The following is a 27,694-nucleotide window of genomic DNA, read 5'->3' as shown; positions in this document are numbered from 1 at the left end:
AATCCCTGGGATTCTCCAGGCAAGAACACTGGAGTAGGTTGCCATTTCCTTCTCCAATGCATGAAAGTGAAAAGTGAAAGTGAAGTCGCTCAGTCGTGTCCGACTCTTAGCGACCCCATGGACTGCAGCCTACCAGGCTCGTCCGTCCATGGGATTTTCCAGGCAAGAGTACTGGAGTGGGGTGCCATTGCCTTCTCCACCTACTTCCTAGGAGTCACTAATACTAACCCTAGCCAAGAGCTTAGAATCAAAAGCCTAGAACCACTCTATGAAGAAAAAAAATAAAACCACATACATAAATAGGATCATCAACAATAGTTGGGAAGCTTCTTGGATCATATTAATCATATTAATATTAATTATACAATTAATATTAATCATATTAATCCTCCAACATATTAATATGAAGAATATCTCAATACACAAATCTTTTAAAAAATCTCCCTTCAAAGATAAACGCTCAAGTCATGGCATGATGAAACCAGAGCCCACAGTTCTGAGGCATTTACCACAATCTTGCAGGACAGGACTACCACGTTCAAAAGTGACTGGACCAGATCAGCTTCCAGGGTGTAGGAACTCAGATGATGCATCTGTGCTAACTGCCTGTTTCCAGCACCTTCTGGACTCTTAACCCAAATCACACTGGAAGGGTGAAGAAGCTCCAATAAGCTGCCTCTGAAGACAGGCTTCTTGTGGCAAAGGCAGGTCAAAGACTGGAGCTGAAGACGCTGACTGTCTTTTTGTTGACTGTCAGTCCAGGACTGATAATTGGGTACACAAGGGTCAACCTTGGGTGCTGAGCTGCAACTAGGTACCAATTCTACTTTCATCAACTTAATAGCTTTCTTTACATTGACTCACTCTTGTTTTCACTTAAACACCTACTTCAGCTCTGTCCTAAGCAAGAATGTCCACAAAATCACAAGCTTGATGTTACTAATTACATATTAATGTGTTTCCTAATACACCTCAACATAAATAATTACTAACGAGATGAAAGACATTTGTGTACCATCTAAAAACCATTTCCACATGCCACGCTACATCGGGAAACAGATTCAGCAAAGATCTTCCTTTGTCTCACAAACTCACCAGATTAGATAAAATACCTTGGTACTTACAACTCCAAGAAAACCTGCCATACTGACCCCTTGACCCTGAGCTGCTGCGAACATCGGGGTTCTTACGAAAACCCGTTCTGTAGGTTTCTCTGCTCCTGGGTGTAGGATTATATCAGCCTCTATCCTAGGAGTTGCCTGACACACGTCCTGCCACCGCGGCCAGAAGATCCCAAAGTCCAAGGCAGCAGATGTGGCTTCAGCTGCCAGAAAACACATGTTCTTTTTGTATGAACTTGAAAGGAGAAATGTGCATTCATGTGGGCCTCAGCCTATATGATAAATCCTGGAGGACCCATCTTGTCTTGAGGTCAGAGTACTCCTAGTTTGTCATTTCCTTGTCCATCTGTTGACCAAGTACCACAGGTGGTTTTGAAAGGTGACCACACCTTGTGGCTATTCAACCCTCACTGCCTGGCTTCCCCACATGGATACAGATGCTCAGGGCAAGAAAATATAAATGTACAGCAGGAGTAGAAGGGTGAGGCAAACTATGATAGAGGCACATGAGAGAATATTGGGGAAGGTTAGTTATTTTTGTTTTCTTTAAAAAAAAAACGATCAATTTCTAAGTATCTATATGCCTAGGGGGGAAAATTGGGTGAAATTAATCAGGATGTTAAGAGTAATGATGTTTGGCTGGAAGGATCTTGGGTTATTTTTTAAAAATTATTTTTCCTTTATCTGTGCTTTGGAACATTCCTACAATGAACACATATTGCTTGTAAAATAATAAAAAAAAGATTATTATAGCAAATGGGAAAAGCTTTTGACAGAATGTTACATGAGCAGAGATTACAGCTTTACGGGAAATCAATTGTCAGGAAAAATGTTAGAGCCCTGGGAATTATAGAATAATTTTTTTTTTAAATGTAGATTTCCAGGCCTTTCCACTGGTCCAGTGGTTACGAATCTGCCTTAAAATGTAGGGGACACCTGTTCAATTCCTGGTCCGGGAAGATCCCACATGCTGCAGAGCGACTAAGCTCACACGCCAAAACTACTGAGCCCATGTGCACCAGCTACTGAAGCCCGTGTGCCTAGAGCCCATGGTCCGCAAGGAGAGAAGCCACCACCGCAATGAGAAGCCCTCGGACCGCAACGAGAGAGTAGCCCCTGCTCACCACAGCTAGAGAAACCCTACACAGGCAATGAGGACCTATTGCAGCCAAAAATAAATACATAATAAAAAGAAATTAAAATATAGGCTTCTGAGGATTTACAGAAAAATCTGAGGAAAGTGACAGGGAGTATGCTGGACTGATGGGGATTCAGTGTCTACTCTTTGGCAGAAAGGGGACTTGTCAGAGAATTCAGATTAGATGTGTACTTCAGCTTGTGTTCTAGTATTTTTTTTGTAACTACTTTCCAAACATTTCTGCTTTTATACTTTTTTAAAAAATTAAAAAACAAGCAAACAACCCTAAACCAAATCAAAGGGAGAGGAAAGTCAACTAGGAAAATCTGCTGGGGTCTCCAACAGCTAGACGACCCTGCCTGTCATTTACACAGGATGATCTTTCTTTTCCTCTTGGAGACAGGTGAGCCCAAGATGGGTCTCAGAGGAGGTGGCGGCATTAGAACTCGTGTTTCCTGGATGGCTCCTATCTTCCAAATCCTTGTTGACAGAGTCTCAATGTTGTGCTCGCTTCCTTATTGCCGAGGACTCTGCTACGCCAGGCTTCATCCCGTACAAGCACAATTACATGGGAAAACACCTCGCCCACCAGGCCCGCTGCCAGGAGCAGAGTCATCGCGTCCTGATGGTCAGATGACTCGGGGACTCGGGGGTGCCCGTGGCGCACGCGCAAGCCCACGGCTCTGCCCCTACCCAGCCATGCAAGTAGCCACTTGCCCAGGGCGGGTGGTGTGTCTTGACAGGTGGCAGGGAAGAATGTGGCCGTTTCATCTGCTCCCTACCTCTCTCCCTGCCAAGGGCTGGAGGCAACTTTGCAGTGGAGAGTATCTGTTGAGCCTTGGAAGATGCCAGGGCTGTGTGGGGTAGAGGTGGAGAAGGCAGGTAGTTAGAGTATTGGGAATAAAATGCAGTGTCCCTGACTAAAGTCAGAAAAACAAGGTCAAGCTGGTAACATTTTGAGGCTCACGAAGTAGGTCTAGCCTCTCTCTTTCTGTTTCTCACTGGGAAGCATAAACTATTCTATTATCATTAAAAATGAGAGCCTTGGAGTCAGACAGACTTGAGTGGAGTCTTGGAACCATCGCGTCACCTCTCTGAGCCTCAGCTGTCTTACCTGTAAATGCGCACAACGATGGCATCTCCCTTCCTGGGCTTTTTTTTTTTTTTTCCAGTGAAGACTAAAATGAGATAATGCATATAAAGCACTTAGTGTAAGGTTGGACAAACACTGGCTATTATTACCTGACATGACTGAGCGACCGAACTGAACTGAACTGAACTGAAGAGAAAGAATGATGACAATATGTAGGTGGCCGCTAAGTTTACAAACTTACCTGCAAGGCTGCTTTAGAAAGGACAGGTGCTGGAAAGGGAGTTTCCCAACTCAATAAAAGAATGACTTGGTTTTTGGACAGCACTTCCCAGAGGCTCAGCTGTCACTGTGTCCCATGTCTGTCGGAAACGTTCAATGGCTCTGAGTATCTGCAGAATAAAGGCCTTATAGTATGGCCCTACTCTCCATGTCTCTCTTTATTCCCCTCTTTCTTTCTTTCTTTGTGTCTTTAGTTGCTTAGTTGTGTCCAACTCTTTGGGACCCCATGGACTGTAGCCTGCCAGGCTCCTCTGTTCATGGGGTTTCCCAGGCAAGGCTATCAGAGTGGGTTGCCATTTCCTCCTCCAGGGTATCTTCCCGACCCAGGGACTGAACTCACATCTCCTGTGTCTCCTGCATTGCAGGTGGATTCTCTACCTGCTAAGCCAAGAAGGAAGCCCTCACTTCCCTTCAAAATGAGTGATGGGTAAGAACCTGGGTTCGAACCCTAGCTCTGTCACTTACTTGCTGTGTGACCACGTGGAATTGACCTATCCTCTCTGTGTCCTGGTTTTCCCATCTGTAAAACGAGGGGGAGACAGTCCCTCCTTCATGGGGCTGGTGTTGAAGATTCAATGGTAAATGTGAAGGATGGGGCTCTCTGGAGTGCAGAGAGGGATCAGTGTCTGCAGCAGCTTCCGAGCCTCTCATACCAGGCCCCTTGGGCCACCTGCAGGAGCCCCTGGCACTCTGGACACGCCCATGAGCTCACTTGACTTCACGCTGTTTCTCTCTTGGAGTGCCTTTCCCCCAGGCCCAGCTCCCGTGCTGCCTCTTTCAAGAAGCTCCCAGTCCTCACTGAATGGACATCATTTCCCCTCCTCCTCAGCCCCGTAATACTTTCTGTGGGCCAAGCGCTCCTATTTCGCTTGTTCCCAACTACTTCATATCTTGGCTCTTTATGCCCCTTTCTAATCTCTCGTACGTGGTGAGGAGGGCCCTGGTCAGATCCCCCGACACTTGAAATGGCACGTGATAGTTGCTCAGTAAATATGTCTGGACTTAAGTGCTCGGAGGCAGGGCTGACATTCAGCAGCTATGACCCAGAGTGGTTTGCCAGAATGGTTTATGCTGGAAACTCCTGGCTGGAAGGCACCCTTCTCCTAAACATTCCAGTTATTGCCATTGCTTACGTGCATGGGGTGGCGGGGGAGCACCTGGTTCCCCTCCATCCACCTGTACCTGGAGCTCTGTGATGGTGGCGCAGAGGTAGAGTCTGCCTGCCAATGCAGGAGATCGATCATGGGTTCAATCCCTGGGTTGGGAAGATCCGAAATGGCAACCCGTTCCAGTATTCTTGCTTGGAAAAATCCCATGGACACAGGAGCCAGGTAGGCTACAGTCCACAGGGTTGCGAAGAATCGGACATGACTCAGCACTACCACCATCACCATTCATATGTCGAAGCTATAAGGCTCCTCAGAATGGGACTTGGAGACAGGATCTTTAAAGGGGAGACTAAGTGAAAATGAAGCCCATAGGGTGGACTAATCCAATCTTACCCACATCTTATAAGAAGAGGACGTTTGGCCATCCAAAGAGACACCAGGGAAGGGCATGCACAGAGGAAGGGCCATGTGGAGACACAGTGAGAAGGCGGCCATATGCAGGCCAAGGAGCCAGGCTTCTGCAAAACCAGCCCGGCGGACACCTAGAACTACTTCCAGCCTCCAAAATTGAATAAATGTTTGTTGTTTAAGTCACCTAGTCTGTAGTAGTTGGTCTAACAGCCCAGGCAGACTCGGAAAAGCTGTAAAGGGAGAAGGAACCAGTGGGCAAGGGAATGAGTGGGCTGAGGAGAGAGGACTCTGGAGAGCTCCCCACTGACTCTCTAGGATCTGAATGATGGGGTCCGTAAGTCCATCCCCCTGCCCTCAGCTAGGAATGATTTTGGCTTAGAGGTGAATCTGTTCTTTTCTCCCCCAACCAAGAGATGTCATAACCTTCCTTGGAAACACACTCCCATTTTTAACAACCTGCTTTGCGAGTCCTTCCTCAACCAGGTTAAAGGCAGTAAGTGGCACCTTAAAAAAAAGTTGGTTTTTAAACTTAAGCCTCAACAAAGTGTGACTGTCCAAACTTCTGACAAAAGACCTTACAGTTTTCCTGCAATGAATCCAGCAATGGGTTCCGGTCACACTTAGAATAAAACCCCAATTCCTTACCAAGTTCTGGAGAGCAAGCAAGCCCTGCTGCTGCTGGTGCTGCCAAGTCGCTTCAGTTTTTCCAGACCTTCCTCCTGCCCTTCTCACACTTCCTCACATCTGCTCCTCCAATTTGCCAAGATCAGGCCACCTCAGGTCCTTTGCACCTACTATTCCTGCTGGATCAGCCATCCCTGGCAGCTTCCACAGCCCCCCTGGCCCAGCATCAGCATCATTCAACGAGCTCTTCAAAGACCCACACGTGAGAGCCTCATGCACAGCAGCTCTGACTCCCCAAGTCGGGGTATCTGTATTCTTTAAACTCCCACACAAAGCCTGATGCACAGGCAGGGTTGGGGACCATGGCCCTAGATCTTCATCAAGTTGCTTCATCTTTGAGGCTTCAGCTCGAATGCCACCTCTGAGACACCTGTCCTGATCCCCAGCCCCTCAGGACACTCTAGCTCACTGCCTTGTTTATTCTTTCCACAGAACCCGACACCATTAAAACTGTCTACTCTCTTCATTTCCTGTCTGTCTCCCTCTACCGGGGTTTGAACCTCCCAGTGAAGGTGACTGGGCCTCTGTCTTCCTAGCCCCAGTGCAGAGCTGTTTTGGCCGACACAGGAGCCACATGCGTGGCGAATACTGGGCACTGGAAACTCCATTGAACTGAGATGTGATTCCATGTGGAACACTATCTGCATTTCGAAGAAACCATTTGAAGGACTTCCCTGGGGGTCCAGTGGCTAAGGTTCTGTGCTCCCAATGGAGAAGGCCCGGGTTCGGTTCCTCGTCCGGGAACTAGATCCCACAGCAGCAACTAAGACCCAGTGCAGTCAAAAAATAAATAAGTGTTTTTAAAAAAATCACTTCTTTAAAAAAAAAAATCCAAAGCAAAGAAACTGTAGAAAAAAGAGAGACATAAAATACTAGTATTCTGCAAGATGAAAAGTGTTCTGGAGATGAATTGTACACTAATGTGAATCACACTGCTATATCATACACTTAGAAATGGTTAAGATGATCAATTTCATGTTGTGTGTGTTTTAGTAAAATTAAAACTTTAAGGACTTCCCTGGCAGTCCAGTGGTTGAGAGTTCACCTGCCAAGACTGGGGACATGAGTTCAGTCTCTGGTTCTCTGGTCCAGGAAGATTCCACACGCTCCAGGGTAACTAGGCCTGTGACCCACAACCTACTGAGCCCACGTACCTAGAGCCTGCACCAAGAGAAGCGACTGCAGTGAGAAGCCCACGCACCGCAACTAGAGAATAGCCTTGGCTCGCCACGACTAGAGAAAGGAAGACCCAGTGCAGCCCAAAATAAGTGAATACATAAACAAATGAATGCTGCTGCTGCTGAGTCGCTTCAGTCGTGTCCGACTCTGTGCGACCCCATAGATGGCAGCCCACCAGGCTCCCCCGTCCCTGGGATTCTCCAGGCAAGAACACTGGAGTGGGTTGCCATTTCCTTCTCCAGTGCATGAAAGTGAAAAATGAAAGTGAAGTCGCTCAGTCGTGCCCGACTCTTAGCAACCCCATGGACTGCAGCCTACCAGGCTCGTCTGTCCATGGGATTTTCCAGGCAAGAGTACTGGAGTGGGGTGCCATTGCCTTCTCCCAAATAAATATTATTTATCTGTATATGTGTGTGTGTTAATTGCTCAGTCATGTCCGACTCTTTGCAACCCCATGGGCTGTAGTCCACCAGGCTCCTCTGTCCATGAAATTCTCCAGGCAAGAATACTGAAGTGGGTTGCCAGTTCCTGCTCCAAAATGAATAAATAAATAAATAAAAATTATTTATCTGTATAGGTTAGGAATAAAACCATGTTAAAAAACTTAAGGTATATTGAACATAGAAAATCTCAATAATTTTTAATATTGACTGCCTGTTAATGGGTCAATAAAATATATTATTAAAACAAATTTCACTTATTTCTTTGTTTTTACTTATTTTTTTTCAATGTGGTTATTAGAAAACTTTAAGTTGTTATGTGGTTCAGATTTGTGGCTTGTGTTATATTTTTACTGATTAGTGCTGACCTAGAACCACAGCTGGCACACAGTAGGCACTTCAATACAAGTTGAATATCAAAATGAATACAGCTACTGCCAAAGAGGTGCTATTTTGGGACTTCTCTGGTGGTCCAGTTGTTAAGACTCTGCACTTCCACTTCAGGGGGAGCGGGCTCAATCCCAGGTCGAGGAACTCAGATACCACATCCTGTTCACTGAGCATTGCAGCAAAAAAAAAAAAAAAAAGTGCTGTTTTGAGTGTAAGGGCAATGTTCTGTCTGCCAGGGGAGAATGGCAGTGCACTTACATAACCAAATCATCAAAATTAATAATTAATATCCATTGTTATGATGACAACATCAGCTGCAGTTGTGGAATACCTAATACGTACCAGGGACTGTCACAGCACTGTGCCCACATTATCTCATTTCATTCTCAAGTCAGTCCTTTAAGGGACCATTGTCTCCATAGGACAACCGGCTGCCCAAGGGCATCCAGCTGGTGAGGAGAGAAGGTTGGCTCAGCCTCTCCAGAACACCTGCCCTCTCCAGGCCAGGCCCCACGTGCCATCCTATTACGAAGGACTTGCAGACCCTTCTTAAGCCAGACAATGAGCAGGGGCTTCTGGCTTCCAGAGTCTAGAGAAAACCCCCAGGAGGCAGTGAGTCCCTGTCCTCTGGGTCCAGGAAGAGAATGAAACCATTCATAAGCCCTGATCTCCTCGAGCTCACCCACCCAGATCCGGCTGCCAGCCCTCTCCGTTTCAAGGACTCCTGGAACCGGTCCTGGCCCAGGTGGTCATTCTTGCTCAAGGCGGTTGCAGTGGATGGCACTGGGCCCAGCCTGACCCGCCCGAGGGCCCTGCCCCATGCCCGAGGCCGCAGGGTCTGCGGTGCGGCCGCTCCCCTCCCGCCCTGTGGCTTTCAGGCCCAGAGTCACCTGAGACTCCATCTCTGGGGCTCAGATCGCTTGAGCAGGTGGTATTAATATCTAATGTGAGACCTTTCTGGAGGGGTCTTTGATCTTAAGATGCACAGATCAGGACCCTCTGGAATGGGGATGGGGTGCAACACATGGACAGAAAATTCTCCCATCTTTGGGATCCAATTCCATCTTTAAAATGTCGGTGTGAACTCGAGGAAACTGCTTGGGTCTGGTCAAAGAGACAGTGACTGAAGAAGCCAACGAAGACCTGGTTCCCCTGGCGACAGCTGGGTGTTAAGGAGCCTGACCTCAAAGGGAACAAAGATCCTGCAGTCTGGGGATCCTCAGAGCCCCAGCCTGTGAGCCAGTCAGTGGGTCAACCAGAACCTAGAGTAATGGTTCTCAAAGTCTGGCCCCAGACTGGCTGCTGCAACATTATCTGGAACTTGTTAGAAGGCAACTCCTCCGGCCCGACTCCAGACCTCCCGAATTGGAAACTCTGGGTTTGAACAAGCACTCTGGATTTTCACAGCCCCCAGAGATTCTGGGCCGTTCTAAACTTGAGAATCAAGGCCTACAGCCTACCGCCTCACTTCTCGAGTACCAAGACCAGCAGATTAGCCTCACCTAGCAGTTTGTTAGAGACACAATATTTAGGCCCCACTTCAGTTACAGAGTCAGAATCTGCACTTAGCAGCACACCCTGGGCCTCATGTCTATGCTAAGATTGAGGACACGCTGGCCTAGAGTTCCTTGCCGTTAAGTCAGGGGTCTCAAACTCAAATGTTTCCAGGGACCAAGCCGGTGATGTTAAAAAATAACGAAGCCAGGGACTTCCCTGGTGGTCCAGTGGTTAAAACTCTGCCTTCTAACGCAGGGCACATGGGTTTACTCCCTGGTTAGGGAACCAAGATCCCACATGCGTGTGTCTGTGTTCGGTCATGTCCGATTCTTTGTGACCTCATGGACTGTAGCCACCAGGCTTCTCTGTCCATGGGATTTTCCAGGTAAGAATACTGGAGTGGGTTGCCATTTCCTCCTCTAGGGGATCTTCCCGATCCAGGGGAATTGAACCCTCATCTCTTGCATCTCCTGCACTGCAGGCAGATGCTTTACCACTAGCCACATGCCATGGAGTAACTAAGCCTGAGCCACGAGAGAAGCCCAGGCACCACATCAAAGAGCCCTTGGCGCTGCATCAAAAGATCCTGCCTGCCACAACTGAGACCCAGTGCAGCCAAAAATCAATAAATAAATATGGTAAAAAATGAAGCCAGGTGAGATCCAGCTGATTATTGCTCTTCAGAAATGTGAGCCCAGGATGTCTAGATCTTCTCATTTTTTTCAAGAAATCTAGAAATCCAGATGCCAAAGTGAAAATTTCCTGATTTAAAAAAAATGGCTAGACTTGGACTTTCCTGGTGGCGCAGTGGCTAGGAATCCACCTGCTAAGGCAGGGGACTCGAGTTTGATCCCTGGTCCAGGAAGATTCTACGTGCCTCAGAGCAACTAAGCCCGTGAACCACAACTACAGAAGCCCGCGTGACCAGAGCCTGTGCTCCGCAACAACAGAAGCCACTGCAGTGAGAAGCCCACACACCGCAATGAAGAGGAGTCCCTGCTCGCTGCAACTAGAGAAAGCTCGTGCACAGCAATGAAGACCCAGCGTAGCCACCACAACTACAAAATTGCTGGACTTCCCTGCAGGTCCAATGGCTAAGGCTCCGTGCTCCCAATGCAGAGGTCCCAGGTTTGAGTCCCAGTCAGAGAATGAGAGCCCACATGCCAGAACTAAAGATTTCTGAATGCTAAAACTAAAAAATTCTGCATGCCGCAACTAAGTGATCTTATGTGATGCTATGTGCTGCAACAAAGATCTGGTGCAATCAAATAAATTTTAAAAAAATTACTGTGTGGATGATATAAAACCAGACCTACGGGGCACCAGAACTCAGGTGTTGGGGCAAGAGAGCTGTCTTCTCCCTGGGTGAGCTATCTGAGCTTGGGACAGCTCTGCCAGGCATGGCAAGAGGCGTGCAGCAGGGCCTCTAGAAGGGCTGGGAGAGAACTTCTCAGACTCATCTGCATAATGGAATCGCTTGCAGATCTTTGAAATACTGATACCTGGCTCCCGCCTCCTGACAGTCTGATTTACTTGGTCTTGAACGTTCTCTGGGTTAGTTCCAAACTGCAGCAGAGTTTGAGAACCATTGGCCCGATAGAGCAGGCATTGGCAAACAGGACAGACAGGAACAGTTTAGGCTTTTCATGTCACAGAGCCCCTGCTGCAGCTACTCAGTTCTGGCGTGGGAATGTGAAAGCAGCCAGAGATAGTATTAAATGACTGAGCATGGCTGTGGGTTGTGTGTGTGTGTGTGTGTTTGTTTTTTCCCTGGGGCAGCGCTGAATAGCTTGCAGGATCTTAGTTCCCGGACCAGGGATTGAACCTGGGCCATGGCAGTGGAAGCATGGAATCCTCACCACTGGACCGCCAGGGAATTCCCAGCATGGCTGTGTGTTCATTTTCGGTTTTGTTGCTGTTTTTTCTTTCTTTTTTTTTTTTTTAGTTTTATTTATTTATTTGGCTGTATCCAGTCTTAGGCTTCCCAGGTGGCTCTAGTGGTAAAGAATCCGTCTGTCAATGCAGGAGACGAAAGAGATGCAAGTTCGATCTGTGGGCTGGGAAGATCCCCTGGAGGAGGGCATGGCAACCCACTTCAAACTCCATGGACAGAGGAGCCTAGTGGGCCATAGTCTATGAGGTTGTAAAGAGTCAGACACGACTGAAGCAGCTAAGCACGTACACACGCACACCGGGTCTTAGATGGGTCACGCAAGCTCTTTGACCTTTTTGTTTTGGCATATGTGATCTTGTTTCCCAACCAGAGATCAGACCTGGGCCCCCTGCATTGGAAGCGTGGAGTCTCAGCCACTGGAACACCAGGGAAGTCCCACAGCTGTGTTTTAATAATCCTTTCTTTATGAATCCTGAATTTTGAACTTCATGTAGTTTGCATGTGTCACAGAATATGATTTTTTTCTCTGGATTTTTTTTTTTTCCAACCACAGGAAAAAACCATTCTTGGCTCATGGACTGCACAGACTTGGCCTTTGGGCCATAGTTTGCCAACCTCTGGGCTAGAGGAAATGAATTGAGGGCATGGAGGCTTGGACTGCAGGCCTCCTTCTTCTTCCTGCTATTTACCCACACAATCTCTGAAACCTTAGCAGCACGGGATTATGAAAAGGTTATGTTGACAAGGCCTGATCAAGTATTGACTTGGTCTGGCTCTGGGCCAACAACGTCAGATTAGAACCTAAGTCCTTCATCACCCTGGCAGGATTTCAGGGAGCTGCTTTCCAGTGGGAAACTCTGAGCCCACCTCCCTGGCTGGAGATGTCATTGACCCCTAACATGTAGTGACCATTTAGCTTGACCTGCATCATCTTACAGAGAAGGCAATGGCACCCGACTCCAGTACTCTTGCCTGGAAAATCCCATGGACAGAGGAGCCTGGTAGGCTGCAGTCCATGAGGTTGCTAAGAGTCGGACACGACTGAGCGACTTCACTTTTCACTTTCATGCACTGAAGAAGGAAATGGCAACCCACTCCAGTGTTCTTGCCTGGAGAATCCCAGAGACAGAGGAGCCTGGTAGGAGGCTGTCTATGGGGTTGCACAAAGTCGGACACAACTGAAGCGACTTAGCAGCAGCAGCAGCAGCATCATCTTATTTCCTTCTCACTCCTCAAGAGAGAGAGGACTAGTATATGCTCATGTGTATTATTATATACCCATTTTTAGATGAGAAAACAGAGGCAAAACGAGGTCAGGTGATTTTCCTAAAGTCACAGAGTGAGAGAAATAGAACAGAATTGAATCCATGTCTGCTTGACTCTAGAGGCTGCTCTCATAACCACTCTGCCATATCACCTCTCAATAATCCATCACATCACCAGTCAATATGACACTCAGAGACAACCTTCTCAAGGACAAGCTTTGGGCAGCACACCTGGGCTCTCTGCATCTCACCTCGAATCCAGACACCAACCAACCTTCTCTGCTTTGAGCTGCAGTCAGATCTGGGACGTCCAAGATAGATTCTGTGTCCACTCCAGGAAGAGGGAGGCTAGCACAGCGGTCCCGTGTGACTGTGCAGGTTTTGCACCGCACAACTCTTGGGGGTATTGTTCACAACGTATTCTGTGTAAATGGCACCTGTGGATCTGCGGAGCTGGAGGCTGGAGGTGAGATGCTCAGAGCTGCCTGGCCTAAGAGTGGCCTTGGGTGCCCACTATTACTGCCGTTCAGAAACAATTCATCCCAAAGAGAGGCGGCCCCAAAGGGAATGCCACTATAGATGGTGAGGGTTTAGGCAGGCAGCTTTGGGGAGTCCTTTGGGTCTGGGGCAGGGAGCAGCTGGCTCTTACTGGAACCTCCTCTATCCAGTTCGGAAAACTGGATCTTGCTCCCTGATCTCTCTCGGATTGGACTGACCGCAGCTCCAGCTCTGAACTCTCAGCCCCACTCCAGGTGAAAGGTCTCCATCTCTTTCCTCCACACCCTGCCTTGTTGGAAAGAAAGAAGGGCCCTTGAGTGTTCTCTCCAGTGCTGACCCCAAACTGCCCCACACCAGCCCTCCAGTGCCGGTTCTCACACACTGAGCAACACCTGCCCCTGGCTACCCAGGGCTGCAGGGAATTCCCAGCCCAACGCCCCCAGCTCTCCCCTTCACTGCTGCCCTTGCCAGAGTGTTTTCCTGTGTTTGCTTTGCTTTTATGATTTGAGCCAGGCCCTGTGCCAGCACTTTACATGCACCAGCTCATGTGACCCTCGTCAGATCCCCAGGAGGCAGCAACTATGATTACTCTCATTTTACAGACAAGGGCTTGGAGAGATTGAGAGAGGTTAAATCAATACCCAGAGCCACACAGGTAGAAAGTGTCAGAGGTAGGAATCAGATTTGGGTCTTTTAGACTTTAGAGCCTACTTCTTTATCTTTCTGGGGGACGAATGTGTCATGTCCTCTAGGTCTGTTTCCCTGCGTGCAGGTTGGGCCTTAGGGCTGGGAAGCCATGCGGGTGAGCATGATGTTGCTGTTGGTGATGATGGTGGTGAAAGAGGAGATGATGAGAATAATGGGGATGGTGGTGATGATGGTGAAGATGCAGCTGATGAGATAAGAGGATGGGATGATAATGATGGCGGTGATGATAATGATGAGGATGGTGGTGACGATGACCATGATGTACCCACTTATAAGGGGGATAGTGCAGACCGCGTGATGCAACTCAGGTCAAACATTGCTCACCATGCCGGTTCTATAATCAGCAGTCTATAAGTGTTGCATCAGCTGAGGTCTCTGTGCTCTAGACCTCCAGAGTGGGTTCCACTGCCTTGTTAAACAAGCACCTTCCTCCTCAAACACTAGGTGAAAGGCATGAATCAGAGACAAGAAAGGGGGAAAAGGGTAACATTTTTCTCTGTTGGTCCCTCCTGTCTCCTGCTAAGTCTCCATTCTTGCCAGCCTCTGAAATCTAGCTTGGCTTTGGAACCGAGTCCCTGGGAGGGAGGCCTGGCCTTGGCTGGTTTCCTGGCCCCCGGGTGGCCATCTCCCCCGGCCTCCAAGGAGATTTGGAGGCTAAGAAAGTGGTGCCCAGTAAGGGGCTTCTGCCCCAGGAATCACAGCCACATGCAAGCTGGGCTCTGGTCTGCCCACTCTCTGTTGGGAGAGATTAGGATCTTCACCCCCACAGTGACCCAGGGGAGGTCCTGCAGGAGTGAAACCTTATACTCCACTGCCAGTGAGTCAACAGCTTTGAGAGCCATTGTCATGGAGTAAAAATTTCTATTCCTCCTCCACACTCATCTGGAAGCCGAGGAGAGGAAGGGTGAGCTCTGTGATCAGACTGCTTGAGTTCAAATCCCAGTCCAACCATTTGTTAGCTCTGTGTGACCTTGGGCAAATGACTTAACCTCTCTAGCCTATTTTCTGATCTGCAAAATGCAGACAACAACATCACCTGTTTCACTGGACTGTTGGAAGAGTATGATGAGATCACGCAGTGAGAGAACTCAATCTCTCCAAAGGTCAAGTGAGGGAGAGGGTACCTTTATGGTCACTGAACAAATTCTATGCTGTAACCCGGCATGTAGAGCACACTTTAAAGTGCCACCTATTATAATTACTGTAGAGGGGAAAGCCACATGGGTCCCACCAACATATATCTAATGAGCCGTATCTTGTGTTGAGAAACTAAAGTCAGTCCATCCCTGTGTACAAGGCAAGCAACCAACATGGATCCCAGGCAGAGCGGCTGCACCTCCTCCAGTGACTGAGATGGTTTGGGGGTTGACTGCAGGGAGGTTTTTTCTAGCCCATTAGATTCTAAGATCCAATAAGAAAACAGCCTCTCCCATCCCAGGCCCAGGCATCAGGGGCCCTAGCGGAAGTTCAAGAGTGGGGGTGAGGATGGAGGGGGCCTCTCAGGATGGGGTGGGGGTCGAGGAGTCTCCTGGGGGCTGAGAGATGCAGCTCACTCAGCTCTGGATCGCCAGGGCCTAGTCCATCACCGGCACTCATCCAGCACTTGTCATTTATTCACTCAACCAATATCATTATCATGCAAGGAGATCAAACCAGTCAATCCTAAAGGAAATCAATCCTGAATATTCATTGGAAGGATTGATGCTGAAGTTGAAACTCCAATACTTGGGCCACCTGATGCGAAGAACTGACTCATTGGAAAAGACCCTGATGCTGGGAAAGTTTGAAGGCAGGAGGAGAAGGGGACGACAGAGAATGAGACGGATGGATGGCATCCCTGACTCGATGGACATGAGTTTGAGCAAACTCCAGGAGTTAGTGGTGGACAGGGAAGTCTGGTGGGTTGCAGTCCATGGGGTCCCAGAATCGGACACGACTTAGCGATTGAACAACAACAAAACATCATTGAGAGTCTACAGAGAGCTGGGGCTATAGCAGTGAAGCAGTAAAAACAAAACAAAACAAAAAAAAAAACAGACAAAATCTGTCCTCTGAAGTAGTTTAATCCCTGCGAACTAGTGTCGTAGGCTTCAGGAAACACTCCTGAAATTATTCCCCAATTCTGGGAAATGTGTCTGATTCCTCCCTCCCCTTCCCCCACCCTTTTCCTCCAGGTTCTGCCTTCTATTGGGGGTGGGGTGGAGATTTGCCCAAAGGGTAGGTCGTCCTGTGGCCAGACTGCCACCCGCTGTCATCAGGTGTTCGAGGGGTCAGAGAGGGTGAGGCCCAGCCCGGCTCCCGCTCCTCCAGCCAGCAAGCTGCAACCAACCCGTCCATCCTCCGCTGGAATATCACCCCTCCCTGGACACACACACCCAGGCCCAATTCTGATCTTTCAACTTGCCCTGAATTCTATAGGAGTTTCAGACTTTTCAGCCCAGAACTCTCCTCCCTTTGCCCCACCCTCATCTCTTTCCAAAGCGGGGCTTGAACAGCATTTCTGGAGTTAACTGGAACAGTAAGAAGGGTGTGGCCCAGGAATGAGGGTCAATTATCTGCTGGCCACAGAGCTAAGGTGCTGGGCTTGCTTAATGACGCCCCTGCAGGAGGCCCTATTGTCCCCAGTCCATAGGCCAGGGCTGGGACTCAGAGGTCAAGTACCTCACCCGCAAGGTCACACATAACTGAGCTGCAACTCCAGCCCATTGAACTCCCAAACGCTTAATGGTTACATAAGTGAAAGTCGCTCAGTCGTGTCCGACTCTTCGCAACCCCATGGACTATACAGTCTACGGAATTCTCCAGGCCAGAATACTGGAGTGGGTTAGCCATTCCCTTCTCCAGGGGATCTTCCCAACATAAATGAGTGTCCAAAGAAGAGAATTAAAGCATCTGGGGGATTTAATACTTAAAACATGGCAGCAAGGCTCTGGGGGACAGGAGCTGTCTCCCCAGATAGCCTGTGGTAAATTAGGACCTCCAAGACCCTCCTTCCACCTGGGAGCACCCAGCATGGGGCAAAAGCATGTCTAACCATTTCACATTCCTCCCAATCTCTAAAACAGCCCTTCCAAAGCTGCCTTCAGGCCCACAGCCTCAGACCCTGAAGGTTCTCTGTGGTCTGTGGTCTCTCTCACAGCCAAACTCCTCCTCACCGTGGCGCAAACCGCTAAGAAAGGACAATAGTGATCCCCCTGGGGTGCAGGGTAGGGCCTTTCAACTGGGGAAATCAACGAACTCCACACACAGACACAGGTAAGAGCGGAATTTCAGGAATCAGCTTGTTTGGGGAGGTTGTGCTCCAGCTCCGGCTTAAGGGCCTTGATGCAACAGGTGCAGGGGTGGCTCCTGAAGGAGGTGTGCCAGGCTTCTCAGGCTGCAGTCCAGGCCTCGGTTTGGAAATGAGCCCCCAGGCACATCAGGAAAAGCAAGGCTGAGGGCCTCCGATCCTCAAGACTCTCGCCATCAGGAGGCACTGTGGGGGAGGGGAAGTTTGGGCTGAAGCTGGGCTCTGCTGTTATCTCTGTGGGGCCTCTTGGGAAAATCCCGGAACCCCCTGGAGCCCCTTACTGCCCCATCCTTCATCAGCTGGGCTCCTGTTACCTTATCTTGGTCTCCCCAGCTTACTCCCCACAACCACCCAGGGAAGTCCTCCAGATTAAGGTCAGTCCCCTGAATCTTTGCTGCTTTGAGACTATTCCCTTTGTATGAAAAAAAAAAAAAAAAAAATTCCTCTTTTAAAAACAAAAATGCTAAGACTTTCAGGCTTATTTCAAGTCTATTTTCTTAACAATTACTTAGGATTTACTGTGGGCCAAGCATTGCTCTAAGCACTTGACACCTTTAATCCTAGTAACATCCCTAATGGGATGAGAATTATTATTACCTTCAGTTTACAGATAAGGAAACTGAAGCACAGAGAGGTTAAGCTAACTTGACTGAAGTCACACAGCCAGTAAGTGACAGAGCCAGGATTCAAATCTATGTAGGTAAGGAGGCCACAGGTTTAGAACTGCTTCATCTTTGGCGGCTTCCCACCAGCCAAGATGATTTGTCTGACTATTCTGTAATTTCACACTACGGAAATGCATTAAAACTTTTTTTTTTTTTTTTGCAAATACAAAGTGACAGAAAAATACAGATGGTGCTTTTACGAACTCCTTATATATAAACTCACTCCACTTGAGTCTGCTGATTTTAATATTTGATCCAGTGGCCGATTCTAGCTTTCTTATCCTCCTAAACCTGACCTCCTACTTCCTACGTTCAAGAGCTGCAGAGCAAGCACTTTATATGGATAAAGGCTTTAAGTTCTTGCAGGATTTCTGTGAGCCAGGGACTGACAACCCATTTTGCATGTGGGAAAACCGATGCTTTAAAGAAGTACACACACTTGACCAAGTACACACAGTGGAATCAAGGACTAGAACCAAAGCAATCTGATATCAAAGCCCCTGTTTTTTTTTTTTTTTTAATCATCCCTAAATTTTTTTCACTGTGACAAAATGCACAACATAAAATTTACCATTTTAACCTTTCTTTTGGTAAAGATTAACATCAACATTCAGGTTGAAACATAATTATCTTACAAAGACTGTAAACTGAAATATCATCACTGACTTGCAAGGTGCCACACCAGTCCCCTTGAAGCCTTTCCTGCCTGTTTCTTACATCAAAGGAGTAATATCCATTCCACAAAATAAAAATTAAAGTAGCCTTGGCTTAGCAGCAATTACATTTTCAATTTTCCCACCCAGCTAATTGTTTCAAAACTAACTTGCTAATATGCTGTTGGGATAGAAAGAAAGTGAAGTCGCTTAGTCCTATCCAACTCTTTGCGACCCCATGGACTGTAACCTATCAGGCTCCTCTGACCATGGGATTTTCCAGGCAAGAATGGAGTGGGTTGCCATTTCCTCCTCCAGGGGATCTTCCCGACCCAGGGATCGAACTCAGGTCTCCTGCATTGCAGGCAGACACTTTACTGTCTGAGCCAACAGGGAATAAATTTATTCATAATAGACGCGAGATAAAGGGTCGCCATTTTAACCATTTTTAAGTGTACATTTCAGTGTCATTATGTATTTCCACTATCGTGCAACCATCACCATTTGTCTATCTTCAGAAAAATGTCATCATCCCAACCAGAATGAAACTCTACCCGTTAAACACAAACTCTCCATCCACTCTTCCTCCTCTGCCCCAGGTAACATCTTTTCTACTTTCTCTCTGCACTTGCCTATTTCAGGCACCTCACATAAGTAAAATCATACAATATTTGTTCTTTTGTGATAAAGGCCCTGCCTGAAACAGTTAATTTCATTTTTATTTGAACACATATTATATAATTTGGGTCACAATCAAAGGGGGAATCAGAGAAGGCAATGGCACCCCACTCCAGTACTCTTGCCTGGAAAATCCCATGGACAGAGGGGCCTGGTAGGCTGCAGTCCATGGGGTCGCTAAGAGTCAGACATGACTGAGCAACTTCACTTTCACTTTTCACTTTCATGCATTGGAGAAGGAAATGGCAACCCATTCCAGTGTTCTTGCCTGGAGAATCCTAGGGACGGGGAGCCTGGTGGGCTGCCATCTATGGGGTCGCACAGAGTCGGACATGACTGAAGTGACTTAGCAGTAGCAGTAGCAAAGGGGGAATTAACCTTATCTCTAGTATCATGCTTGTTTTAAATAAGGAGAAGGAAGATACATGTGGCTGGATTTTATAACACTAGCAACTGTACAAAGGGAAAAAACATCTAATGGGTACTAAATTGTATGCTTCCTATTCATCAGTTTCCTTCCCCAAGTCAATCAGTAGCACCAACTTCTAGTGTGCCCTCCAAATCCTAATATGTATATACAAATCTACACATATATATGCATATTGAGTCCCTTTTTCTAGTTATCTACTTTATTTTACTATAAACTTTTTTTTTCATATTGGAGTATTAACTTATATGCAGAGTACATCATGAAAAATGCTGGGCTGGAAGAAGCACAAGCTGGAATCAAGATTGCTGGGAGAAATATCAATAACCTCAGATATGCAGATGACACCACCCTTATGGAAGAAAGTGAAGAGGAACTAAAAAGCCTCTTGATGAAAGTGAAAGAGGAGACTGAAAAGTTGGCTTAAAGCTCAACATTCAGAAAACTAAGATCATGGCATCTGGCCCCATCACTTCATGGGAAATAGATGGGGAAACAGTGGAAACAGTGTCAGACTTTATTTCTGGGGGGCTCCAAAATCACTGCAGATGGTGATTGCAGCCATGAAATTAAAAGACGCTTACTCCTTGGAAGGAAAGTTATGACCAACCTAGATAGCATATTCAAAAGCAGAGACATTACTTTGCCAACAAAGGTCCATCTCGTCAAGGTTATGGTTTTTCCAGTAGTCATGTATGGATGTGAGAGAAAGCTGAGTGCCGAAGAATTGATGCTTTTGAACTGTGGTGTTGGAGAAGACTCTTGAAAGTCCCCTGGACTGCAAGGAGATCCAACCAGTCTATTCTAAAGGAGATCAGTCCTCGGTGTTCTTTGGAAGGAATGATGCTGAAGCTGAAACTCCAGTACTTTGGCCACCTCATGCGAAGAGTTGACTCATTGGAAAAGACTCTGATGCTGGGAGGGACTGGGGGCAGGAGGAGAAGGGGACGACAGAGGATGAGATGGCTGGATGGCATTACCGACTCGATGGACGTGAGTCTGAGTGAACTCCGGGAGTTGGTGATGGACAGGGAGGCCTGGCGTGCTGCAATTCATGGGTCAGACATGACTGAGCAACTGAACTGAACTGACAGCCAATTAACAAATAATGTGATAGTTTCTGATGAACAGTGAAGGGACTCAGACATACATATACATGTATCCATTCTCTTAAACTCCCTTTTTAAAATACATACAAATGCGCACACACACACACACATGTGGTAGAACACTATACGCTGTTCTATACCTTGCATTTTTCTTATAACAAAACATCCAGGAGATGGTTTCACATTTATTCATAAAGAGCTATTGCTGTCTTTTAACTGACTGCATCATATTCTCTTGCATGGCTGTACTGACATGTACAGTACTTAATTCCCCTCTGGTGGCTGTTTAGCTAATTTCCAATCACTTGCTGTCACACAACACTGAGTCTCTTTGTTCTAACAGAATGTGTCTAATGCAACGATATCCACAGGATAAATTTCAAGAGGTGAAGTGGCAGAGACAGAGGTTGTGAGCATCGTAAATATCAACAGTTTTCCTAACTCCCGCCCCATCACCCCTGCAGAGATTGCCCAATATGTGCTCCCACCAAGGAAGTCTGAGAATCCTGGTGTCTCCACCAGCACTGGGTGTTACCCAGCAATCCGGCACGTGGAAAACAGAATCGACGTGGTTTTGTTGTGCACTTTTGTTTTCAGAGTTGGGCATCTTTTCATCTGTTTGAATTCCATTTGTATTTCTTTTGATGTAAACAGCTGAATCATATCCTCTATTCCTTTTTCCTTCCATTTTTCAAACAGGTGGTTGATCTCTAATTTGTAAGAGCTCTCTATGAAATTAACTCTGTCATAAAAGTGGCATATATTTTTATTAGTTGGACATGACTGGGCTTATGTCTTTTTGTGTGTTATGGTCATGTCAGTTCAGTTCAGTCGCTCAGTCATGTCTGACTCTTTGTGATCCCATGGACTGCAGCATGCCAGGCTTCCTGTCCATCACCAGCTCCCCAAGCTTGCTCAAACTCATGTCCATCGAGTCGGGGATGCCATCCAACCATCACAACTTCTGTCGTCCCTTTCCCCTCCTACCTTCAACCTTTCCCAGTATCAGGGTCTTTTCCAAGGAGTCAGTTCTTTGCATCAGGTGGCCAAAGTATTGGAGCTTCAGCTTCAGCATCAGTCCTTCCAATGAATATTCAGGATTGATTTCCTTTAGGATTGACTGGTTTGATCTCCTTGCAGAGGTCATGTAGAAATAATTAATTTTTATGTAGGCCGACTTAGTAACTTTTACCTTCAAGGCAAGGCCCTTGCTTCTACCCATTAGGCTGTCCGGCCTCTCTGCTCTGATCAGCGATTTGAGGAAGACATGTAGAGTGGGTCTGCTTCTCCCTAGGAGGTCCGCTACAAAACACGATTGTCCAACCTGGACTTGGGCCTGGACACATGATCTCAAGGCTCTGAGGGAGAAGAGACAGCCCACGAAGGCCCCCAGGCACAGGCAGTCTGTAATTGAGGGCTTTCATAATGGAGGGGGACAGCTCCTTAGCTGCCTGGGGCATCCTGCCCTGGAGAACAACTCCTCTGAAAGTCAAATCTTGTCCCCAGATTCTCAAGGTGGGCCCCCTGGAGGCTGTGAGACTAGAAGGGAGAGCAAACTCTCAAGAATAAAAACCCCAGGACTTCCCTGGTGGTGGTCCAGCGGTTGAGAATCCACCTTGCAATGCAGGGGATGTGAGTTTGATCCTTGGTCAGGGAACTAAGATCCCACATGCCTCGAGGCAACTAAGGCCTCGAGCCACAACTCCTGAGCCCACGCACCACAACTAGAGAGCCCGTGTGCCGGAACGGTGCAATGAGGATCCCGAGTGCTGCAACTAAGACCGAATGCAGTCAAATAAATAAATATAAAAAAATAAAAGCCCCACAAGGCCTCGGCAACTTTCTTATCTGTAAAGAAATGGTTCTTTTCAGCCTCCTGTGCTGAAGGGGATGTGCTGTTGCTTGGTCTTGGTGAGGACAGAATTCTCACCACCTACCCATTCTTCTAGCTGGAGGTGGAGGGAGGTGGCCAAGGAGGATCTCATTTGAAGGTTTTCTCCAGGTCAGTGAATCTGAAATTTCAGCATTCATGAGAACCATCCGAAGAGCTTGTTAAAATACAGGTTGCTGGGCCATCCCTCAGGGTCTCCAATTTAGAAGGTCTAGATTGGGTCTGCAGAGAAGGCAATGGCACCCCACTCCAGCACTCTTGCCTGGAGAATCCCATGGACGGAGGAGCCTGGTAGGCTACAGTCCATGGGGTCACAAAGAGTCAGACATGACTGAGTGACTTCACTTTCATTTTTCACTTTCATGCATTGACGAAGGAAATGGCAACCCACTCCAGTGTTCTTGCCTGGAGAATCCCAGGGATGGGGGAGCCTAGTGGGCTGCTGTCTATGGGGTCGCACAGAGTCAGACACAACTGACGTGACTTAGCAGCAGCAGCAGCAGATTGGGTCTGAGAATCTGCATTTTGACAAAAGCTCCAGGTGATGGTGATGTTTCTGGCCCAGAGAGATCCACTAGCCCCGGACATTTTCTCCCTGGGGACCCCCATCTCAGGCTGGGCAGTGGTGTGAGTTCTGGTGAGAAGCCTAGAGCAACATATTCCATCACAACAACAGCAGCAACTGCTCTGTGCCAGGGACTGTGCTGAAGGCTGCATGTTCAATCTCATCTCATCCTCATGCCAAGCCCACTCAGTAGGCTTCACTAGTACTACCACCACTTTCCAATGAGACAACAGGAGGCCCAGAGAGGGGACAGGGGCTTTAGAATCAGACAGATCTGGGGTCTGATTTCAGTTCTGCCACTGAACCATAGTCTGAGCTCTTGAGCAAGTGGCTTACCTTCCTGAGCCTCTAATTCATCAGTAAATGGTGACCAAAAACCCTGATTCCTGGGGAATTATGAGGATGAGGGGGAGTGGGGATTACAAGGGCACCTGCACATAGTAGATGCAGAAGAATTGTACCTCCCCTTTCCTGAGAGCCTCATCCTTTTCTGTCTCCCCAGATTCATCTTCCTGCCTCTCCCTATACTCTGAGATACCTTACCTAAAGTAACACTGGACCATTGTCACTTCCTAAACATGATCTACCTGGTCATGCTCCCAGGGCTTTGGAAAGGCTATTTCCTTTGTGTGGAAATGCTTTTCTCACTCTATTGCTCCAGAGAAACTCCTATTCATCCTTTAAAACCCATCTTAGAAGTCCCCTCCTTTTGTCACTTTCCTTGTAATGTTGTCCTCTTTCTGACCTTGGGCAGAAAAAATATCCAGGATTGCAGCATCTTCTTTGAAGAAAGAGCTTAAAGTGTTACTTTCATTCCTTCCTTCCTCTTTCACTTGTGCTCCCCCAACATTTTATATGGAGTACAATTTGGAATACAAATTGCACTCTTATAGGGATCAGACAGCTCACACCACCAGCAGCAAGCATGACCATCATCAACACTTAGTGTATTTCATGCACCTGGCCCTGTTGTAAGAGGCTGAGGTTTGCTGATTCATTTAATGCTGAAAATAGTGTTTGAGAGAAGTGCTGCTTATTATCCCTCTTTTCCATACGAGGAAATCGAATTATAGAAGTGCTAAATTGGATTTCCCTGGTGGCAGTGGATAGGCATCTGATTGCCAGTACAGGGGACACAGGTTTGATTCCTGGTCCAGGAAGATTCCACACGCTGCAGAGGAGCTGAGCTCGTGCTTCACAACTACCAAGCCTGAGCTCTAGAGCCTGTGAGCAGCAACTACTGAAGCCAAGCGCCTGAAGAGCCTGTGCTCCACAACGAGAGAGGCCACCGCTATAGAAAGCCCATGCACAGCAACTCGAGAGCAGCCCCTTGCTCTCTGCAACTAGAGAAGGTCTGCATAGCAACAAAGATCCAGCACAGCCATAAATAAATAAATAGAGCAGTGCACACATGTGAAAAAAATATAAAATTTTCAAAAAGATCAAAAAATTGTCCCCCAAAAAGTGCTAGATAATTTGCTTTGATCACACAACTAATCCATGCCAGAGCTGGGATGCAGAAGCTGGCTATGGAGTCTGAGTTACTAACTTTTATAGTATGCTGCTCTTTATGCTTAAGGGGTGGGCCAGCTGGGGACTGTGCCACCCTTGAGGGTACCTGTCCCATGCCAGGGGGCAGCCGAAAGTTAGGGCTGGAGTTGTCAGCTTTTCTGATCCTCTCTTCTCAGGAGGATCCCCAAATCCTAATCTCCCAGCTTTTAAAATCTTGGGAGTAAGTTAGAATTTCAAAAGGAGCATGGGCCTCACAAAAGCTGCGCACAGGTCTGCTTTGCGTGGACTGTGGCTCAGTTTGTTTCTGTATCCTAGCTCAGGGCCAGGCGCACAGTAGGTCCTTTGTAGGTGACATGATACTTCCGGACCCCACTGTGAGCTGGGCGTGGCTCCCATTAGCTGAGGTCTCACCCTCCGTCCCACTCAGCGCTGGGATTCTCTGCCCTGCACTGGGATGTGGATGAGGTCCCAAATGGTGGCCCTGAGTGTCACCCCCTCCCTGGGGCCATTGCTGGGTCTTCTCTGTCCAAGATAAGACTTCCTGCTTTCTGAGTGCTGACAACATGCTAAGTGCTTGGTTTTGTCATCCCACTGACCCACTCAACAGTTCTGGGAGGCTGCCCTTGTTACATCATCCCATGTTACAGATGTGAAACTGCGGCTCAGACACTGGAAGGGAATTATTGCCCAAGCTGGGAAGTGGTGGAGCTGGGGCTGTAATGCAAAGAGCTGGGATTCCAGCTTCCCCCAGCCAGCTGTCATCAGAGCTTCCACCAAACTTTTGACAGTCCCGGCCCACAGTCTAGACTAAGGACACTCCCACGGCACAGCCTGGACCAGGAAAGTCTGTGGTACACAAGGAGGACCCTAGACACTCTAGTCTGTCAGACATGGTTCCTAAGTCCTTCCATTTCCTACTGGACGATGGGGATGGCATTGCGAGTATGTCTAGAGGAAACTCTTAGACACGGTCTCTTATGGGAATTCTGCCCACTGGGGCCTGGACATCAGGGCTTGTGGCCTGGCTCAATCCCAGGCCTTTCAGCTCAGCAACAACCACAGATAGGGGGTTCAGGGTTTGTCCTTGTCTACAGACAGAAGGACAGAGATGTGTATACGTGCACCTGTGCATGGCTGTGTGCCTTGTGTATGTGTGCATGGCACATGCGTGTGCAATGGGGAACAGAGAACTTGTCCCCCAAATTCAGATCCTTCAAGTAATTATAGGGCAAAGAACAAAGAAATCTTATTTCACCCAGAAATGTTAATTTATACAAGAGGTTGAAATATAAAACAGTCATCTAATTTTACAACTTAAATACTCAGCAATAGGCATATCCATGGGCTTTCCTGTGGTTCACAGGGTAAAGAATCCGCCTGCAATGCAGGAGACCTGGGTTTGATCCCTGGGCTGGGAAGATCCTTTGGAGAAGGGAATGGCTACCCACTCCAGTATTCTTGCCTGGAGAATTCCATGGACAGAGGAGCCTAGTGGGCTACAGTCCAGGGGATTGCAAAGAGGTGGATGCCACTGGGGGACTAACACCACTATCACCTGGCAAATCCATGGTGGAAAACAAGGCAGCAGTTAAAATAAATAAGCTGGCTTTATACGCAGCCACTTGGATAACTTTCAAAGCAACTATAACCGAGTGGAGAGGGGTGGCAAGTTGCAGAAGGATGCTGGATGTACTGTACCATTTCTAGGAAACATCCACCCACGTTACTATGCAGCTTACATACTTTCTATGGATACACATCTATGTGACTGCATGGGTGTAAGAAAGACCTAGAAGGAACACCCCAAATTATGAAGGCGGTAACCTTTGGAGGGGGGAGGGCAGGGATTACAGACAAAGGAGATCGGATGAGTGTATATTTCTCCTTGGATTGCACAGTTCAGTGGGCAGGCAGGTGGGGTCATTGGTCGTGCAGGGGATGCTTAGGTTCAGGGAACTAGTCACACAAGCCTCCCGCGTGGACTGAGGACTGAGCTGTCGGGGTCAATCCATTGCTTTGGTTGTTCTGCCCTCACTCCAGTGGAGATGGGCAGATGTCTGTGTGGGGGGGGTGTGGGGGGTGGGGGTGGATGGGGCGTGGTTGGAGGAGCTGTCCCGCCCCCTGTGGATGGAGAAGCTCTGTGGCTTCCTCCCTAAACCTCCCCCAGCCTCAGTTTCTCCCTCCAGACTAGACAACAAGGTCCCGCTTCAGCGGCACACATTCTGCCCCCAACCCCGCCCCCACCCCTGCCCAGCCCACCCAAGTGTTGGCTTAACGCTTCCCTGGGGAACAGAGACCAGGGCCTTCGGAGCTGGCCTCCCCCGCGCTGGGCAGTCTCAAGGGGAACACTCATTGAAGACACGCCTGTTCCCCAGAGGGAGGCTGGTCGAGGAGGCTAAGGTGAGCGAGCTCTGCGGTCAGACTCCTCGGGTCCAAATCTGGGCTCAGCAACTTGTCCCAAGGACCCAGGGAAGCTGCTCCGGCCTCTGGCCCTCAGTTTTCCCCTTTGTTAAATGGAAACACCAAGAAGACACCCTAATTTCAGCCACGCGTTGTGCGTCCAGGCGCCTAGCTCTCAGGTGTCGCTGTTGTCACCCTCCCAGAGGACCTCGCATCCCGCCCCTTCGGTGCCGAGGACGCCGCCGCCCTCTCGGCCGCCCCCGACGGCGCACTCATCCGACACCTCGGCTCGCGTCCAGGGGTCTTCCCCTCTCCATCCTCCGCGGCGGTCGCCCTGAGCCCGAGGCCGGGTCCCAGCAGTGCCGCCGGGGCGAGCGCCGAGCGCCCTCGGGTGGGAAACGGCTGGGCGGGCGGCGGGGAAAGCGCGGAGCCCGGCGTCGGGGTCATACCTGCTTCCCGCGGCGGCTCGGGACGCGTGCGGCGGCGGCGGCGGCGGCGGCGGCGGCGGCGGCGGCGGCGGCGGGCGGGCGGCTCTGGCGGCGGCGCCGCGAGCGCGCGGAGACACAGACGGGGAGGGAGCCGGCAGCGGGGCGGGGAAGCCCGGGAGCGTGGCGGGCGGGGCTTGGCGAGGCCGATGGTCGGGCCACCGCACCGCCCGGCTCCCCGCGGCCCTTCTTTCTCCCTCTGCCCCCAAACGAGCTCCGGCCTCGCGCGCTCCCTTGTTCCGGTGTCCACATCCATGTCTCCCCAGCTCATCCACCCAGACCCTTGCGCACACACCCCCGCATTTTTCCTCCCC

The 27,694-nt window shown here is 48.6% G+C and overlaps 1 protein-coding gene across 2 annotated transcripts in view; it reads right to left on the bottom strand.

The window, feature by feature from the left end:
- Window positions 1-27,432, bottom strand: part of SCNN1B (sodium channel epithelial 1 subunit beta) — a 72,674-nt gene extending 45,242 nt beyond the window's left edge. For both annotated transcript variants that reach the window (XM_061401416.1, XM_061401417.1), the window contains exon 1: window positions 27,345-27,432. The gene's annotated coding sequence lies outside the window, so the exon portion shown is untranslated. The remainder of the gene's footprint in view (window positions 1-27,344) is intronic.
- Window positions 27,433-27,694: the final 262 nt, after the last annotated feature.

Source organism: Bos javanicus, chromosome 25 (assembly GCF_032452875.1).
Source record: "Bos javanicus breed banteng chromosome 25, ARS-OSU_banteng_1.0, whole genome shotgun sequence".
NCBI classification, from domain to species: Eukaryota; Metazoa; Chordata; class Mammalia; order Artiodactyla; family Bovidae; genus Bos; species Bos javanicus.
This window is presented reverse-complemented; position numbering and strand designations above follow the sequence as displayed.